At 38.5% G+C, this 18713-nt stretch overlaps 1 long non-coding RNA gene across 1 annotated transcript in view; it reads left to right on the top strand.

The window, feature by feature from the left end:
• Positions 1 to 18467, top strand: part of LOC149122364 (uncharacterized) — a 32789-nt gene extending 14322 nt beyond the window's left edge. The window contains exon 2 of the long non-coding RNA XR_016220268.1: positions 18257 to 18467. This is a non-coding gene — a long non-coding RNA (uncharacterized LOC149122364). The remainder of the gene's footprint in view (positions 1 to 18256) is intronic.
• The last annotated feature ends 246 nt before the right edge of the window (positions 18468 to 18713 follow it).

The raw sequence follows: 18713 nt of genomic DNA, 5'->3' as shown, positions 1-18713 counted from the left end.
AAAATTTACTTTATAGTATATCCTTAAAATAGCCAGAACTGCCAGTAATGTGAATAAAAATAAACAAAACACACATATAAGCTTTAGCATTCATTATACTAAGGAATACTTGTGAGACAGACATAGGCAATTAACTCATGTATTTTGAACTATTAACTTAAATATCTCTGAACTTCAGTCAAACTGAAACTCTGGACAATGGAATATCCTCTCCCTCTTTGCTTAATGTAGATTTTGTTAGTGGCCTAACATACTAACAACCCACAATAGCCATTTGCCTGCCTGCCTGCAGCATAGTAAGTTGCTATGTCATAATAGTAATCTTTGCTGTGAATTTTCTGAGCTGTCTGTTCAGAGTCCTTGATAAAACTGGATAGGATCAGCCACAGCCAGAATCCTGACTGGAGCATGCACAGATCAACTGGGACAGACCAGAGAGTCACTTTATGGTACACCGTATTGTTAAGAGCTCTGTATCACATTTCAGCAGTCGTTGTTTATCATGCACTGTATGTGAAAGTGTGGTTTGTTAGTCTGCTTGCTGAAAGGAGTTTCCACACCCCTTTCGGTTGTATGCTCCTTTTCCCTAATTCCATAATTTCCAAATCTCTGAATGGTGAGATGGATTTAATTTTGTTGGTTGTATTTCCCTCATTGCCTTACAGGACTGTATTAAGTCTTCACTCAGAATATGAGTTTGATGTGCTTTTGTCTTTTGTTCTTTTAAATCCTGATTTCAGAGAGGTGGTGCTGGTTAGGGAGCCCACTGGTTCACTCCCCAGATGCCTACAACAGGCCCAGGCAAAGGGACAAACTCAGAGCTAGGAGCTCAATCCTGGTCTCCCACATGGGTGTCTGGGACCCAGCTGCTTAAGCCATCACCTGCTGCCTCCCAGCACAAATAACAACAGAAAGCTGGAAGCAGGAGCCCACAAAAAGTATTCAGTATACGATAGCGATAGCCCTTATTCAAAGTTCCCGTTTTCCTATTATTAATTTTGTTCTACTTCAAGTAATGAAAAGATGACTCATTTGCTTAGTACTGACTGGGACTGAAATCTTTAATTTATTTTTCATGCAAATTCAACTAACTTTGTGAGACCTGAATATGTGACAGGCCAATAGTTCAGAGACCTCGATGAATATGGTATCTGCTTTGAAAAAAAAAAAGTCATTTTACTTAAACAGAGCTTGCAGGCATTCTGTTATTACAAAAGTGGGCAAAGGTAACAATGAAGCAAGTCTCTAATGATTACGAAGTCTTGTTGGAAGATGGAAAATGTACCTTTGTTTTTGTCTTAGGCTAATTTTATCGTATTTTGGGTCTCACCTCTTATTGCCTTCTCCAGGAGTTAATGCTTGCCTTTCCCTGATCTTCTCTCTTTTCAAGTTTGTTTCATTCCCAAAGCTTATATCTTTTCAGTTTTAAAAATAGCACAAGGCTGGCACCGTGGCACACTAGGTTAATCCTCCACCTGCAGCGCCAGCATCCCATATGGGCACTGGTTCTAGTCCCGGTTGTTCCTCTTCCAATCCAGCTCTCTGCTGTGGCCCAGGAAGGCAGTGAAAGATGGCCCAAGTGCTTGAGGCTTGGGTCCCTGCACCTGCTTGGGAGACAGGAAGAAGCACCTGGCTCCTGGCTTCGGATCAGCACAGCTCTGTCCATTGCGGCCATTTGGTGAGTGAACCAACGGAAGGAAGATCTTTGTCTCTCTCTCTCTCTCTCTCTCTCACTGTCTATAATTCTACTTGTTAAATAAATTTAAAAAATCTTAAAAATAGTGCAAAAAGCCTTGAAATATGCAGTTAGACTTCTGCTTTCCTCTCAAAACACACACACACACAACTAGATGAAGCAAACTCCCTAGATGCCAGCACGGGAGGCTACACTTAAATTTTAGCATGTACCAGAATCCCCTGGAGGACTTTGTTGTTGGGCCCCAGCCCAGAGATTCTGATTCACAAGTTCCAAGGTGCTGGTGATGCTGTTGATCAAGAAATTACCACGTATGACACCAAGGCATCTCTGGAAATGGAAAAAATGAGGTTGATCAGATATCCTTTCAGTGAGACCACTGTGTGAGTGTTGCATTTCCTTGAACATAAATTGTAACTGGCAGTGAGCTGGTACTCTGGCACGTTGGTGTAAATGCCCCTACCACAATGTATTTGATGATACCACCATCAGTAAACTGGAAATTTGGAAGCAATGCATATGTTTAGGTCTCTTGTGAACAGGTGGCAGCCATGCTCAGCACACTACTGTTAATAAACGTAGAGACGATTCTTGTTGGCAGAGAACCTGTGGAGGCCATAGGTGAAACTGACAGCCTCAAACTTTGTCTGTGGAATTTCCCTTCCTATCTACCATTTGTCTTCATTCTCCTCTTCCCTGAACTGATCTTTGTTCCAGGAAACCCTAATGTGACTTTTCTGTTCCATGCCAGGAACTATGTGTACGTATATGTAGGACAGGTTGTAACTTTGGGTATATGTGAGGGTATATGTGCTATCCCATACATCATGAATGTTTTCCAGCCCAAGAACTGACAAAAAGATTTGGTAGAAAATATTGGGGGTGGAAGAGAGGGGAGTGGGGGCAGATATCATTACAGTCTGTAAGTGTTTCAGCATCTACTTCTACCTCAGTTTCATTTTTGTAGGTTTAAGCCCAGAAAATACACAGCTAGGATACTGTCATTACTAATATTTCCAATTCATGAACTTTCCAAATGTGCTTATGTGTTTCCTGTCTCCAAGAGACAGGAAAACAAGAAAAATTAAAGTCATTGAGAGTTAGCAATGATGACTATTTCCCTTCTCAGCTATATGTCTATGATTCTGGCTGGTCTGTTCAGCAGAGCCGATCAGAGAAACAGAAGGCAGAACTGTGTGAAAGCACTAGGAAGCTTCGTAAATGCTTTCAGGCCTGCTTACTGCTCCTTCATTCAACCAGGAGGAGTGCTTTTGGATCATGTTCTCAGATCACAGGTCCAAGCTCAAAGAGCACTAGATTCATTGCCCACCCTCAGATTACAGATCTCCAGCACCAGTCAAGGTGCGTTCATGTTTCCTTCAAGTGGAAAACCAGACTAAAACAACATTAGATTGTGGTTACATGAACTTTCTCGGTGAGGGAGGGAAAGGTTAAGAACAATTTTGTTTGGAAGGTATGCAAAGATTTTAATCCAAAACATTTTGGGGCTGTTGTTGTGGCACAGACCACTTGCAATGCTGGCAATCCCATATCTGAGGGCTGGTTCAAGTATTGGCTCTTCTGCATCTAATCCAGCTTCCTGCCAATGCACCTGGGAAGACAGCAGGAGATGATCCAAGTACTTGAGCCCTTGCCACTCAGTGGTAACTGGTTTAACATGAAATTCTGTTTGGAAAAGCAGAAGAGTATTGCTAGTCTGGAAAATCCCTTTGATTCTACACTTGACGATGGTGTATTTTGAAGGGAAGTGCTGAGGTGGTAGGTGATATAGAATTGAGAAACAGTTGCTTTATGTTTATCAAGATCAGTTGAAAGTTTGGGAAGGAGTGATGATTATCAATCTTAAAAAGCCGTGTGGCCTCACCCCAGTCATATTCTGATGGAGATAAGGCTGCCCATGATCAATAAAGCTCTTGTGCTCTGAGGCATCCTCACGGTACACTATGTGAATAAGTTTTTCTCTAGAAGTGATTGTGGTAAAGAAAAAACTTAGCAAGCACAAACAGGATGAACGGATTCATCATAGGACACGAGAAACTAGAGATAAATTATGTCTTAGTATTCCATTCTTCAAGAAGATCGGCTATCAGGGGGAAAAGTCATTTGTGGTAGAAAAGAAGAGAAATAGACAAGCTAATCCCAAAGACTCCAAAGGATATTACAAGTATGAGTTGACTTTAAAGAAGTAACAAAAGAATCGTGTGTCCTGGTCAGAGTTTTCTAGATTTTCCTCATTTTATCCACACATCCTCCCCTTTTCAATATGAGGGGACCTAGAAAAGTTCATACACAATAGAATTAAAAGATAAGGTAGGGGTGGGCATTGGGGGCAGTACTTTAGAAGCCACTTGGTTTGTCCACATGCCAGAACAGAATGCATGGGTTCAAGTCTTGGCTTTGCCTCCCACCCAGTTTCCTTCTAATGTATATCCTGAGACCTATATAATGTGCATCTCATATGACATATTTTCTTTTAATGTGAAGATTAAAGTTAATTGTCTTTATGTAAAAGATACATAGACCTGCTATAATAGAAATTCTTCACACATTTCTCTTTTTGGTAACTTTTCTTTTGCATGTAGCTGCTCTCTTGCTTACCTTGTAGCCATTTGGGATCTTGGTCCATGCTCTGACGAATTGTCCACTCATTGAGGTCATTATTTATTTTTGGATCCATCAACGACAGCAAAATACGTAAATCAGGAGATTATGTGGAGTGCTGTAACTGATTATTTCAGGATGAATTGGATTCTCAAATGGGTTTAACATCTGGAAACAGCTGGCAATACATGGCCCAGCCACCTACTGTCTCCTGGAGCTGCCAAGCAGTGATCTGAATTTATACTCTCTATGAGATTGTCTGATCAGGAGAGGACTTCCAAAAGTTCATGGAAAATTTGCATTATGAATTTTGTATCCATGAATTTTCTGAACACCTCTTGTACAAGGATAGCCAAAAAATACAAAAATATAAGGCAACAGTTTGAGAACTAGAAGTAATGAGACGTGAAGATGGAGCTGCACCATTGTCCTGAAATATACATTTCCCCCTAAACATATATATTCAGTGTGAATCATATTAAGAAAAATAATCCCAGATCCATTTAACTTTTTAGAAATAGAGCTTCAAACTGAATTACTCACACTTAAAACAAGATTACTAACAGGATGAAAACAATGATTTTTGTAAGAAATTCCTTTGCTACTATTACAATAACAGTAATCAGAGGAAAAGAAAATCAGGAATAAGTTAATAACCTCATGATATACACTTGTATTGGATAGCGAATATTCTAACAAAAGCATATGTGTTTGACATACTTTTAAATTAGATATTTGAAGTTCTGTTTCATAGCAAATAACTCTCCACAGCATTATCTTCAGACATTAGAAGAAAATATAGAAGTCCCTGCCATGGATTTTCTTGTGCTAGTCAAAACTATATAAAGGCTATTACAACTATTTTGGCTTTTAAACTTCATGTGAAATTTCTAGAATAAGTTTTTAGTACCAGGGGAGTCAAATCATTGTCTTCTTTACATGCAAGAGATTGAATAAAGCAGGATGATCTTACTGAAATCTTTGACAATGCTGGAAAGATATTTCAAAAATATCTCTAAATAAATTACAAAATTAAATGAACTTGGCTCTAGGAGTAAAATAGGAGGTCTGTTTTCATGGTAGGGGAAGACAGACTACACTCACAAAATTAGTCCACTGGTTATAAAGGGTATTGTCCTAGTTATATCAAACTATTAGGCAATTAAAGATCACATTGAATATGTGATTCATCTAAAACTAAGGAATTCCTTTAGTATCACTCCTAAAAGGTTATGCTTTGTTATTATTTGGGGTTAGTATAAGGCTTGCCTTTGAGGGGGTTTCAATTCTGTGGAAGTCAGATCATCATTTTAAGTCTGTCTTATGTTTGTTCAGTTAATGGCAAGTTACCAAGTCTTGAGCCTAAGAAAGCTCTCCCAGTATCATTTCTTGTGGAAGGGAAACCTGAACAAGAAAAATAAATGTACCAATTTATGCATATTAAAGATACATTTTCCAAACTGGAGGTCATGCAGTCAATTTAGTAGGTCATAACATGCACATTAAAAAGCCTCCCCCATTGCTTGATATTTTTCCTACATTATATTTAAGCATTAATAAAATCATATTATTTTTAAACATAAAAATTAATGTACCAGGAGAGTGGTGAAACTGTAGGTATTTTTTTTTCAAGATCCATGACACTGGTTTGGACAATCACTTTTGACTATAACTCTAAAAGCACGGACAGCAAAAATAAAAATAGACATGGGATTGCAACAAAATAAAACCTGCATAGCAAATTGTAAAGAAAGGTAGAAGGTGTGATTTCTGCATCTTGTTTCATACCCTTACAGTCAGTAGTCCTGGACTAATTGTATTACTTCTAAAGCATTTGTTGCTAGTAATTCTACAGCTCTAAGCTATTCCATTGTAGCAGACTGAGCTGACCAAGACACTCATGCTCAGACTGCTTTGCTGGCTGCAGAACTGAATTCTAGTTTTAAAAAGTCTAATTTCCAACCCAACTTGTATTCTGATTATCTCTTTGATTTAAATTCTCCCAACAGGCTGCTTCTGGATGCTAAGTGACTCTTTATACATTCCTAAAGAGCATTTCTGACAGTCATCCAATGATTGCCAGAATTCTACCCATAGTCTGTTGGATGGATGGTGATATTTAAGTTTACTTGATTTGTAACAGGGAAAAGTACTCTCAGTGTCTCAGTACTTACTATATATTAGATGTTTGTATCCATGATTCTGTTTAATAAAAGAAATTATTCATCTTTATTCATTTTGTGAAGAAAAAAGTAAGGTCTAGCTAAGTTAGCAATTTGCCCAAAGTCAAATGGTTGGCTAATGAATAGGCCACAATTTGAGCTAGTCTTGTCTGATTTCAAAACACAAGCTCAGAATTACTGTTACTATGTAGTAAATATCATTATGCAAAAGGCAGATGCCAAATAATGAAGTTTTTCTCAAAACACTTATTAAATTGTCCAATTCATTGCTGAGGCTAAATAGTGAGGATACATTTTATCAGTTTCTTTTAAATACTGACGCAGAGATGAAAAGTGTCTGCATGGTATTATCTGTTGATTTGAAATATGGCAACACACAAAAGGATTTTCCCCTGTATTTGCATTCATGAATAAAAGGAAAGTGAAGTTTTTATTCAATATGATTATAGGTAAGAGCTCTTGTAATGAATTAAGGATGCATCTATTCCTTTTTTCTCAGTTAAACATAGATTACTTATGTTATCTGGTCTGAAATTTATATGACATTTTTAAGGACTAAAATGGGAAATTGATGAAATTCATGACTTGTTTTGGGGTGATGAATGTAATGTTCTGTACGTGAGCCTGGTCTTTGAGTTGAATGTACAGAGCATGTCACTGAAAATTCATGGCATAGTCTGTTCTTTTCCACCATTTTTCTCCCTCTTTCTATCCACTGAAGGGCCTGACATAGTAATCGATCTTCCATAATATTTAATAAATTCATGTTCAATTGTATTGTGTGTCCACCTACTATTTCTTCTAAATATCCACAGAAAAGTGGTAGATTTGGTTTAAAACCATTGGTCATAGTAATTCCACATGGATCAATAACAACAAGAGGAAATCCTCGATTTGTGTCACTAAAAGGTGGATTGTCATAAAACCAAGAAAATGGTTTGCTTCTTTGTGTAATAGAGATTCTGAACTGTTCACTGTGGTTTACTCAGCTCCTGGCCAAGTGTGTATTTTAGATGGAGCCGTTCGGCAGTGGGGCACTTTGTCTTCCTGGTGCCAGTGGGCAGACTGGAAGCATCTGCTGGATGATACTATGCTGGTACCTTGTTGTTTTTTTCAGATAATTCTGCCCAAAGTTGTTGTATCTAGAGTACTGATACCTTCTGGAGTTCCAATATAATGTCCAAAAACTAGCAGCTATGTGATGTGGCTAATCACAAGGAAACAGAAGGTGTTATTTTATCACACTAAACACTTTATTTCATGTGTTATTAGTAAATAACTCAGTTATAATCCCTTTATTCAAATTATGTTTCCAGATTTTCAGCCTGCGTCTTTGAAAGAGCTTCCAGCAGCCTTTTTGATGTGGTTGAAAAGGGAAGGCTGGCTGTTTGGCACAGTTCTAATTTCCCACATTTGTGAAAACAACTCTTTATGGATCTAGACACATAAATAAAAATGTGATGTTTTCCCATTAATATACATTAGTGCAAACTGGTATCTCCACCAAGTTCTCAAGAGTATTTTTCTAGGAAAATACCTTCCCTCTGTAAGAATAAAATGGTTCAGTATTTATTTTATCTTGGGAAATATTATTAAGTTCATGAGGAAACATTCTCACTAATCTTATAGTGACTATAAATGGGTAAAATTCTCGTCTCCTTCTTCATGTGCACCATTCATTCAGGAATGAAAATTTTACCTCTTTTTATTATGATCTCCAGCTTCATTTATAATTTAACACTCGTCTCTTCCTGTTACCTCTTAGCGCGCTCTCTCTCTCTCTCTTTCTCTTTCTCTCTCTGTCTCATGCTTTGAAGCAGAAGTTGCTGTTTTTCTTTATTTCCAGTTATTAAGCAAAAAATTCCCTTAAGATAGTGTCTTTCTCTTTCAGAAGCTCCGCACTCTCAGGATTCTGTCTCTTTAGCATGGGTAGCAAGTTGTAGTCAAGGTGACTGGTGTCCTGCCGCATCTTACATTCCAGCTTCACAACACAACATTGTTTCTGCTACAGCGTGATTCCTCATTTAGGCCCTTGAGTTTATCTTTACTAGTGAAACTCATAGGAAGCAGGGGTGAAAAATTAGTTATCCTTCAATTTTAGTGTGCAAGAGGTAGAACACTTGGACGTGGATATCCAAGAATGACTTGGGAATTGTGCATTAATCTGCCCCGAATGGAGAGGATTTAGACATCGTTTATAAGCAAAATTCAGTCAGTCAATCTGAAACATAAGGATGCCTGTGAGTATATTATCTGCAACCTGTTCCTGGATAAGCACTTTATACAATAAAGCTTCGCACACTTGTAGAGAACTTTCCCTTTCATCATTTTAATAAGAAAAGCTTATAGTCTTATTGATCAGGGCTTCTGCTGTCTTCTGCTTTCAGCTATAACTGTGGCCCTGCAGGTTAATCAACCAGGTTACTGATATACCAGTAAAATTCCCATATCTTCCCTATTTTTCATTCTCGTTTTCTTTGCATCTCTGTGCTTGTTTTTGAAGTGTGAATGGGAAAGTTTATTTCGCCAGAGTGGGTGGGTTTAAGCCTTATGCTATTTAATTCTCTTACTGACCAGAAATCTCTCTGTTCATTTAAGTGAGGTTATCAAAGGTCAATGATTTTAAAAACCTTACCTACTTGACCCTGACATTATCTGTATATCTTTCCAAAACGAAAAAGGTGATTTGAAGTTATAAATCCAAATATCAATGCATTGTTTGGTTTCTTCTTAAATTTGACATAAAGTCTTCCATTTCATAGTTAAATATCATTTTACACAATAAAATCCCTCTAAATAAATTTGAGCAAGAAGCCAATGATGATTTAGGGATAGAAACTGTAGCTTGCCATCATCTAATAGTTGGGATTGAAAATCTGTGTTGGGGCTGGCACTGTGGCACAGCGGGTGAAGGCACCATCTGCAGTGCCTGCATCCCACACGGGCACTGGTTAGAGTCCGGCTGCTCCACTTCCTAGGCAGCTCTCCGCTATGTCCTGAGAAAGTAGTAGAAGATGGCCCAAGTCCTTGGGCCCCTGTACCCACATGGGAGACCCAGAAGAAGCTCCTGGCTCCTGGCTTTGAATTGGCGCAGCTCTGGCTCTTGCAGCCATCTGGGGAGTGAACTAGTGGATAGAACACCTCTCTCTCTCTCTCTCTCTCTCTCTGCCTCTCCTTCTCTCTCTGTGTAACTCTGACTTTCAAGTAAATAAATTTTTTAAAAAATTATTTATATTGGTCAAGTTCTGGCTACTTTTCTTTTCCAATTGGAAATGCATATGATTATCCTGCTTTAGTTTTGTGGCTTTAAATTATCTTCTGGAAATTTATTAGGATTTGTTATCTTTCTGTATTTCACAATTTCCATTTTCTGTCTGGGGCAACATGTAATCAAGTCCTCATTTATAATAACGATAATGATGTATTTTGGTATGAGGAAGAAAATGTAGACTTCCTTTTATTCAAAATATTTGTTTCTCCTCCCTGGAGGGGCTTTTTGCCTGCAGGAGGGTTACTTTTCATGACTGGCTACAGTATTTTCTCTGGACAAGGAAATGTGAATAGAATTGGTATGAGCTACTCTAACCAGAAATTTGATGAATCAGTTTGTCATTGTCAACTTCTTTTCCCTCTACAAGATCCCAGAGGTTATCCTCAATCTGTAAGCAAGAAATAAACTATTGTGTCTTTCAAAATTTATTTATTTTAAATGGACATATAATATTTGTACATATTTATGGGGTACAGTATGATAATACATGCATATGTTGTATAATGATCAATCAGAGTAAGTGGCATTTCTGTCATCTCAAACTTTTATATTTTCTATGTGTTGGGACTTTAAATATTTTGAAATATTCAATGTTATTGTATAATGTAATTGCTCTACCGTGCTACAAAACAATAGAACTAAACTCATGTTTTAAGCCACTGAGATCCTTGGAGTTGTAGAAAAATGTAGACCAAATAGTTTAATCCAACCCCTTTGACTTATGAATTACACCCATGAGAATTTATTCTCAGCAATCACATGAAAAAGTACACAAATATGCAGTAATATAGATGTTCATCTTATTGCTGTGAAAACATCAAAAAGTCAGGACCAAAAGCTATCATAATGACATCACTAAATGGTAGCATTAGGAGTGGGCAATGGCACAACAGTTAAGATGCCACCGGGGACATCTGCATCCCATATCCTTGAGTTTGAGTCTTGGCTCTGCTTCTGTTTTCAGCTTCCTGCTAACAGACCCTCTCGGGGGCAGCAGGTGAAGGCTCTAACAGTTGGCTCCCTGCTACCCATCTTGGAGACCTGGAGTAAGTTCTAGGCTCCTGGATTTTGGCCTGGTCCAGGGTGGATATTGTCGGTGTTTGAGAAGTTAACTGAGTGGATAAAAGATTTCTGTCTATCTGTGCCTGTCTATATATCGCTTTTCTTTCTTTCTTTCTTTCTTTCTTTCTTTCTTTCTTTCTTTCTTTCTTGTTATTTCTTGTTCTTTCTTTCTTTCTCTCTTTTTTTTTTTTTTTACAGACAGAGTAGACAGTGAGAGAGACAGAGAGAAAGGTCTTCCTTTACCGTTGGTTCACCCTCCAATGGCTGCTACAGCCGGCGCACTGTGGCCGGCGCACCGCAGCCGGTGCACTGCACTGATCCGAAGCCAGGAGCCAGGTGCCTCCTCCTGGTCTCCCATGCAGGTGCAGGGCCCAAGAACTTGGGCCATCCTCCACTGCCTTCCCGGGCCATAGCAGAGAGCTGGCCTGGAAGAGGGGCAACCGGGACAGAATCTGGCTCCCCGACCGGGACTAGAACCCGGTGTGCCAGCTCCTCAGGCAGAGGATTAGCCTATTGAGCTGCGGCGCCAGCCTCTATATTGCTTTTTCAAAGAAAATTAAAATAAATTTTAAAAATCCACTGAAAACATATCCATGCAATAAGATAATTTGCAGCCCATTTTGATGGCATATATTTATATATATATATATATGAGTATATGTTAACAAAATAATAATGAATAACAAAAGTATCTATAGGAGTAGAATCATGTTATAATGAACATCAAAGACCAAAATGAGAAGTCATACACTGATCTGAGAAGGCAGAAGGACACATGTAGAATAAGAGATGTGCAGTGCTCTTAGCTTTATCTTTTGAATAATGTGAGGAAAATACAGTAAAACAATGAGTTATCAATGCTCTTGTCTTTTCTCCTGCGCACTGCTCTTATGACTCCAAGGCACAGATACAATTTGGAGGCATTGCATCTTTGAACATGAACCTATTAAATTAAGGTTCATGCTAAAGTCAGTTCCAGAGGTAATTTGCAAATTAAATCAGAGTGTAGCAAGATAAAATGTCCCCCAAAGTTTTTATTAAATAGCAAATTTCTCTGCTTTATTCTTTATTATCTACTATTTTTCTTTACATATTTATTATATTCCCAGGTTCTAAAATTAGAATTGTAAAAGCTACCCTGAAAAATACTTCTGAACTCTATGGCTTGATTTCTGATCACATACCACATTGTATCTTTTGTAAAAACAGCAATTAAAAATTCACACTAGCTATTAGGCATCTGGGACAGTAGGGTTGACTAAGTACAGCGTTTGCCCCCTTGGCATGTGCCCATCCTGGGCCTGCTTGCTCTTAGATTCTTCCTTCCTCTGCCCCTGCAGACTGAAGTTTCCAGGCTTCTGCAACAGCTGGCTTCTGGCTGGGACAGGCCAACAGGAAGCACTGGCAGAATATTTTATGACAAACAAAGGAAAAGACCAAGATACCCTATTCCTCCTGTTTCATCTGTGCAGTATTTCGCTGTGATTCTCTGTGCCTCCGGTTTCTATTTATCAGGCCCGTGGGTTCCAGTCACTCCTACTGAGTATAGGGATGTTATGGACTTCTGGGTACTTCTCAGGGGCACCTCAGTCTTTTGTAACCTGAGTAAGCAGTCCCTTGAGTTAAGTACCCCTCACTGAGAACTAATTTCTATTTTCCTGTTTGGACTCTGATGTGAAAATGGTTGTAAAGTTTAGTTATCATTTTTTGTTTGAAATACTGTTTATTATTATAGCAAGGGAAAAGTGAGATTTCATATATGGAATTTTTTTCTTTTAATTTCAAAGGCTCTGTCTGCAGTAGAAATACTTTTTTCAAAGACTCAAAATTATTATTATTATTATTTTTGCCTGGGAGGTCATGGTGAGGACAGGAGCGAATTATGCTTACATGATTCTAAATGAGTGGAACTACTCTTCCTTGTTTAAAGGTGTCATTGTTGCTATGGGCATGATTCCTTCTGTTTGAAATAGAGATGAGCACCTTTGCAGGGCATGAGGGAAGTAGCTGTCTAGCAGAGGCCAAATGGGGCAATTCTCTGTGTGTGATTCTTGCAGCTCCTTGAAGGGTCCAGTTCTGAGCCAAAGCCTCGGGTTCTGACTGATAACGTCTTAGCCATTGGTTCTCCCTTTCTCCAGTTGAAAGATGGTGATAATTCCAGTCCCAGGCTGTGTACTCTAGATCTCATCTCTGCTATTGGCCACACATCGAAGATTTCATTTTCACATTTTATTCTTGTCGTCCTTGAACTTCACACTGTAACTATAATGTTCTCTCAAAGAGAAGAAAGAGGTGGGCATGAGCAGGGTTGAGATGTGCCGCATAGCTGCACAGAGTTAACACATGTCTGTGTCGTTCTCTCTCCCAAGAAGCCGTATGACTTTGTGTCAGGCAGGAGTAATGACACAGAATGCTGTTTACTTATCCTTGGAAAAGTAATTGCATGATGTAGATTTAAATCCCTACTTTGCCATTTAACTAGTTCTGAGAACATGAATAACTTACCTAAACCTCTAATTCTTCATTGTATCTTTTGTAAAAACAGCAATTAAAAATTCACACTAGCTATTAGGCATCTTTGAGGGCTAAACAAAATGAAGTATGAAGAACTAACATGGTACCTGGTATTGAACAGAGTGAACATACAACATAGTGATGAAGATGTTGATGGTGATGTATGTGTGAAAGAGTATAATGAAGAGACTGGCAATGATGAGGGATGATCTGACATATTTCAAATTATTTGCAGAAGTGCCACATGTTTATAAACTTATTTTTAAATATGAGTTTTTGTGTATTTGTCTTGGGTATAGAATGAAGTCCACAAAATACTTAGGTCCCTTTCAGCAAAAAGTTTATGGCCAAATAAGGTCCTGTTTTCCTCGCGTCAAGTAGGAATCCACTGGAGGACCTGGAAATGCTAACACAGCCAGTCTGGTGCTACTTGAAAGGTTCGCACTAATCTCACAGACATTCTCCCTGTCTAGTCACAGCATTCTTCCAGGTGGAATACAGTGCAGGGCAATCAGATTCAATCCTGAGGAGCCTCTCATCTAAGCTGCCGTAAGGAGAATAGAAGAAATTGGGCAGCCTTTTTTTTTTTTAGAAAGACATTTATTTATTTTGAAAGTTACTCCCCAGATGGCTCCAACAGCCAGTGTTGGGCCAGGAGGAAGCCAGGTACCAGGAGTTTATCCAGGTCGTCCATGTGGATGGCAGAATCCCAAACACTTGGGCCATGTTCTGCTGCTTTTCTTAGGCCGTTATACAGGGATCGTGATTGGAAGTGGAACAGCTGGGACACAAACCAACGCCCATACGGGTTGCCTGAATCACAGGTGGTGGCATCACTGGGCCGCCCTTTCTCAGTAGAGGAAATGTTTCTCACCTTCTCCATAGTTTCCCCAAATTGCACCTGATCGGCAGAACAAAGTAACTCTTCAAAGACCTTATGTTGCATGAATTTAATTGACTTAAAATCAGATTCTGAAAACTCCTCCTGCCAGTTTTTCTTTCCTCATTTATTTTGCAATTTAATCTTTTTCTTCCCTGACTTCCTGAGCATTACACAGGTAATTTCCTAAGGTTCTGGCCCAGGTCTTCATCACTACCATTCCTGGCAATCTGATAACCACACCCTTAGTCATCCCTCCACTGACAAAGTTCCAGCTTACATGACTTAGCCCTGCCTTCTGAGTACTGGCCTACACATCCCACTGATAGCACTGGCCTCAGTACACTTTGGAGGTCTTCCAAAATGAACATGTCCAGATGGTATGTTATTCACCTGCTCTAAATGGGTGTTCTTCCCTTACATTACTTCCTGTCTCAGTGAATTACAGCAGAATTCACCAGCTTTGCAAATCAGACACCTTAGTGTTTCTTTCTTCTTTTGCATTATTCCATTAGCTAAGTAATCATTATGTTTCATTAACATTGTACGGATACTTCCTAAATCTTTCGTCAATTTCTCTGCTTTCTTCTCTTTTCTCCACTGCCATCACATTGGTCTGAGCTACTACCTTTCCCAAGCAACTTGTTTAGTGGTCTCCCCTTTTCATTCCAGTTTTCACATGGAAGCCTAGCTTATCATTTTGTAAAATTTTTTCTTTTGAAAAAATTATATATTCACAGGCATGCATAAAAATGTGCAAGTACTCCTGTGCTTCCTTTCTTCAGCTTCTGCTAACACTAATACCTTATACAACCAAAGTGCAATAACAAAATAACAAAAAGTTTGGATGTTATGATCCATAGTTTATTCAGATTTCTCCAATTATTCATATATTCATGTATATATGTATATGTAACTCTATTAGTTTTATTGCATATCACAATCAGTGTACCTGACTGGTACCATCATAAGTCTTTCTCATGCTACCCCTTTATAACCATACCTACCCCTCTCCTGTATCAAACACTGGAAACCACAAAGATGTGCACTTCTGAAATTGTTATTTCATAAATGCTACATAAGTTACGCCATTTTGAGAGTGATTCCTTTACTCAATACATTTTTTTCAAAGTTTGCTCACATTATTGCATATGTCAATATTTATTCCTATTTTTAGTAGATTTTGTTATGAATATGACAATTTAATCATTCTCTCATGTAATAATGGCTTGTTTTCAGTTTTTGGCTATTACAAAGAAAGCTGCTATAAACAGTTCTGTACAAATGCTGGCATGGAAAAAATTCATTAGTACTTCAGGATATACAGACAACAGTCCAATATCTGCTTTCAAAAACTTATAAATGCATTTGAATTTATAGAGAGCTTCTAGTCTGTTTCTAGAATGAGTAAACCATTCTACATCTTCACCACTGTTGTACAGTGATCATCCAGTTTCTCTTTACCCATGCCAGTGTTTAGTTTAATGTAATCACTGTTTCTCTTTTTAGCTATTCATAGATGTACAGCAATACCTCACTGTGGGTTTAATTTTCTATCGTCTGAAAGTGAATGATGTTATAAAACTTTATGTATTCATTTCCCATATGTCTATCTCTTTTGTGTACTTTTTTTTTAACTTTTATTTAATGAATATAAATTTCCAAAGTACAGCTTATGGATCACAATGGCTTCCCCCCCATACCGTCCCTCCCACCCACAACCCTCCCCTTTCCCACTCCCTCTCCCCTTCCATTCACATCAAGATTCATTTTCGATTATCTTAATATACAGAAGATCAGCTTAGTATACATTAAGTAAGGATTTCAACAGTTTGCTCCCACACAGAAACATAAAGTGAAAAATAATAGATGATTTTTTTAAATGATGATGAAATCAGATCAGACCTATTGTCATGTTTAATCCCAGTGAGAGTCAAGTTGGGAGTTGATAATTTCTTTTTTTTTTTTTTTACAGAGGATCAGTTTAGTATGCATTAAGTAAAGATTTCAACAGTTTGCACCCCCATAGAAACACAAAGTGAAATATATTGTTTGAGTACTCGTTATAGCATTAAATCTCAATGCACAGCACATTAAGGACAGAGATCCTACATGAGGAGTAAGTGCACAGTGACTCCTGTTGTTGACTTTACCAATTGACACTCCTGTCTATGGCATCAGTAATCTCCCTGTGCTCCAGTCATGAGTTTCCAAGGCTATGGAAGCCCTCTGAGTTCTCCGATTCTTATCTTGTTTAGACAAGGTCATAGTCAAAGTGGAGGTTCTCTCCTCCCTTCAGAGAAAGGTACCTCCTTCTTTGAAGACCTGTTCCTTCCACTGGGATCTCACTCACAGAGATCTTTCATTTAGGTTGTTGTTTTTTTTTTTTGTTTTGTTTTGTTTTTTTTTTTGTTTTTTTTGCCAGAGTGTCTTGGCTTTCCATGCCTGAAATACTCTCATGGGCTTTTCAGCCAGATCCGAATGCCTCTAGGGCTGATTCTGAGGCCAGAGTGCTGTTTAGGACATCCACCATTCTATGAGTCTGCTGAGTATCTCACTTCCCATGTTGGATCACTCTCCCCTTTATTTATTCTATCGGTTAGTGTTAGCAGGTACTAGACTTGTTTATGTGCTCCCTTTGACTCTTAGTCCTTTCATTATGATCAATTGTGAACTGAAAGTCAGTCTGGAGATTCCTCAGAAACCTGAAGATAACCCTACCGTTCGACCCAGCCATCCCACTCCTTGGAATTTACCCAAAGGAATTTAAATTGGCAAACAAAAAAGCGGTCTGCACCCTAATGTTTATTGCAGCTCAATTCACAATAGCTAAGACCTGGAACCAACCTAAATGCCCATCAACGATAGACTGGATAAAGAAATTATGGGATATGTACTCTTTAGAATACTATACCGCAGTAAGAAACAATGAAATCCAGTCATTTGCAACAAAATGGAGGAATCTGGAACACATCATGCTGCGTGAAATAAGCCAGCCCCAAAGGGACAAATACCATATGTTCTCCCTGATCGGTGACAACTGACTGAACACCAAAAAGGAAACCTGTTGAAGTGAAATGGACACTATGGGAAACAGTGACTTGATCAGCATAGCCCTGACTGCTAATGAACAACTTAATATATTATCCCTCTTAGTAGTTTTTTGTCTGTTCTACTTAATATGACTGGTTTAATTCTGTAATTAATACACAGTTATTCTTAAGTGTTGAAAATTAACTGAAATGTGATCCCTGTTAAACATAAGAGTGGGAATAAGAGAGGGAAGAGATGTACAATTTGGGACATGCTCAAGCTGACTTGCCCCAAATGGTAGAGTTAGAAACATACCAGGGGATTCCAATTCAATCCCATCAAGGTGGCACGTACCAATGCCATCTCACTATTCCAAGTGATCAATTTCAGTTCACAATTGATCTTTTGTGTACTTTTAAAATCCATTTTCTAATTAATTTTTTAATGTTGAATTTTGAGAGTTATGTATGCACTCTAGCCACAAGATCATTGTCATATACGTGATTTGAAAATATTTTCTCCTAGTATACATTTTATTTTTTTGCCCTGAAATCAGAAAATTTTAATTTTTTGTAAGGTCAAATTTATCAATATTTTCACTTAAAAATTATATGTTTTTACTATTAATCCTAAGAACTCTTTGCCTGACCTTTTGTCCCAAAGATTTTCTCTAATTTTCTTTTTTATAATTTTATATTTTACACTTAAGTCCATGATCCACTTTAGGCTGATTTGGTATAAAATATAACTGTAGGGAGAGGTTTATTGTTTTTCCAGTAGACATCAAATCGCCACAGCATCGTTTTTTGAAAAGACTTTTTTTCTCTATCATGTTTATTTGACTCCTTTGTCAAAATTAACTGGACAGGGGCCGGCACTGTGGCGCAGAAGGTTAAGTTTCTGTCTGTAATGCCAGCATCCCATATAGGTGCCAGTTCAAGTCCTGGCTGCTCTGTTTCTGATCCACCTCCCTGGTCTCTCTCCTGTGAAAGCAGCAGAGGATGTCCCAAGTCCTTGGAGTCCTACAGCCATATGGGATACCTGGAAGAAGCTCCTGGCTCCTGGCTCCTGGCTTCAGCCTGGCCCAGTTCCAGTCATGGATATTTGAGGAGTGAACCAGCAGATGAAAGATCGCCCCCACCCCAATCACTCGCTATGTAATTCTAACTTTCAAATAAATCTTAAAATACTGTGTCATTTAAAAAAGAATAATTGAACAGAGGCCATCATTGTGGCAAGTTAAGCTGCCATTTATGACCCTGGCATCCCATATTGGAGTGCAAGTTCAAGTCCTAGCTGCTCCTCCTCTTCTTTAGCTCCTTGCTAAAGTGCCTGGAAAAGTCGTGGAAGACTGCATGAGTACTTGAGATCCTGCCACCCCTATAGGAGACTTTTGTGGCCATCTGGGGAGTGAACCAACATATGGCAAGTCTGTCTGTCTGTCTGTCTGTC

Source organism: Oryctolagus cuniculus, chromosome 14 (assembly GCF_051225735.1).
Source record: "Oryctolagus cuniculus isolate XC-2025 breed Fujian yellow rabbit chromosome 14, ASM5122573v1, whole genome shotgun sequence".
NCBI classification, from domain to species: Eukaryota; Metazoa; Chordata; class Mammalia; order Lagomorpha; family Leporidae; genus Oryctolagus; species Oryctolagus cuniculus.
Note: the sequence above shows the minus strand (reverse complement) of the source record. Positions and strands in the feature narration are given on the sequence as shown.